Genomic DNA, 1,908 nt, shown 5'->3' on the forward strand with positions numbered 1-1,908 from the left:
GAGAACAGGAGTAATAACAGTTTTTCTGAAGAAAGACTGATTAATCCTGACACATCATCAATTTTTCTTTTGCTGTTCACCACCTGGTTCTATGAGTAACTGTAAAATAGCAAAATTCTGAAATAGAACGGTTTAAAAAGTGTCTTTAAACTGATGTGCTGTGAGACTTTTTAGAAAATTGCAGGTTTATTAAAAATTCAGTGCTTTAGAGTAAAAAACACTCAGAGGCTTGGTAATCTAGTATCTGTTAAGAAATAAGCACGTTAAGTAACACTGTCAGAGAAGCATTTACTTAAATATTCATGAATTGGGGTAAAACCTGGACAGGTGCCCACATTTGAATAAGTTGACTTATAACAGTACTTTGTGTAAACCCAAAGCTTAAAATAGTGTGAAGACTCAATGACACTTGAATACAAATATTTACCTGTAAAAATATCTGAAGCTGGCAATTGTTTTATCCAGAAAAAGTGCTACACAGTGAATGAACATGACAGGTGTGGTAGAAAAAGATTTTGATCCTTATGGGATGAAGGGTTGTTTAGAATATGCGTTAGCACTGCTAACAGCATCCTTACATCCATATGGCAAACAGGCGGACAGCATGAACCCAAAAGAGTTAGTGGACAATCTGATGGAGGTTGCAGAGAGTGTGACCTCTACAGAAGTTACAATGTCAAGCTATGAAAAGCTGGCTAAAATTGCAATTCTGCTGAAAGAATCATTCTATACAGTTGTTGAGAAAGCTGATTACCTTGCAATAAGGTTAGACAGTGAAAAAGAGGTGGTTCAGAAAATTGAAGAACACTTCCTTCAATTTGAGAGCGAACACGAGGTCCTCATGACAAAACATTATGAACAGATGTTTCAATTACAGCAAAATGCAAATGTAGAAATTGATTCGCTGAATAGCAAAATACAGTTACTTAATGTATCACTATCTGAAGCCAGGGATGCTAAAGAGCTGTTGTCCAGTGCATACTTTGCAATAAGACGGGATCACGACGAGAAAATGTCACAATTTTCCCGCTGCAAAGGTGAAATAGATGTGCTTAAAACACAACTTGAGGAATGCACACTGGTAAAAGCGGTATTACTCCAACGATGTCTGCTTTTACAAAGTGAATGTCGGACATCACAGGAACGCCTGAAGGCTTGTGAGGAGAAACTGGTCGCAGCATCAAATAAAAGTTCTGACGTGGGGCGAGTTTGTCTGGAACTCAGAGAAGACCGTGGACAGAGTCCAGGTCACCCACAACCACCTCAGAAAGATGTTGTTGCACCTCCACATGTGTGGAGAGAAAAACCTCCAAAAGTCTATTACACACCTCTTGCTTTTAAGCCCATCCAACCACCCTCACCTAAAGTGGTAGGAACAGACCTGAACAGGTCTCCTCCACCAAACGTGCAACAGTGTGCTGTGAATGTGTTCGAGGCATGTTCTCATGCTAAGACGCCCATAGAAGTGTTTCCTGGTGTAAAGGTTAAACCCCACTCCCTAGAAATGGAAGGAAGGCGCGCGTCGCCACCTCCTCCTAAAACAGGCGAGAAAAGGCAGTATTTTCAAACTAACAAACCACGTAATGAAGGTGCACGCTGGGACAAAAAGGCTCCTCTTTCAGAGGATGAACGTGATGATCGTGAATGGGATATGCGTAGGACGCAAAGATATGGGATCCAAGAGGACCCATATTATCAGGGGAAGTCCGAAGAGGAACCCCCAAAAGACGTACCTAACCCTCTCCCACCTCGGACGAAACGAACCGAGGCGATAAAATCACAAAGGTCCCAGGAACAAGGCCCTACACCTCTGAGCTTGGAGGAGACAGAGAAACTACAAAGGTTTGTAGAAACTTTGAAAAACGCTGAAATGGGAATCCAACCAGGAGCACAATGTAGTGATCTGAT

This window comes from Nematolebias whitei, chromosome 17 (assembly GCF_014905685.2).
Source record: "Nematolebias whitei isolate Nwh7 chromosome 17, NemWhi1, whole genome shotgun sequence".
In the NCBI taxonomy this organism is placed as follows: domain Eukaryota; kingdom Metazoa; phylum Chordata; class Actinopteri; order Cyprinodontiformes; family Rivulidae; genus Nematolebias; species Nematolebias whitei.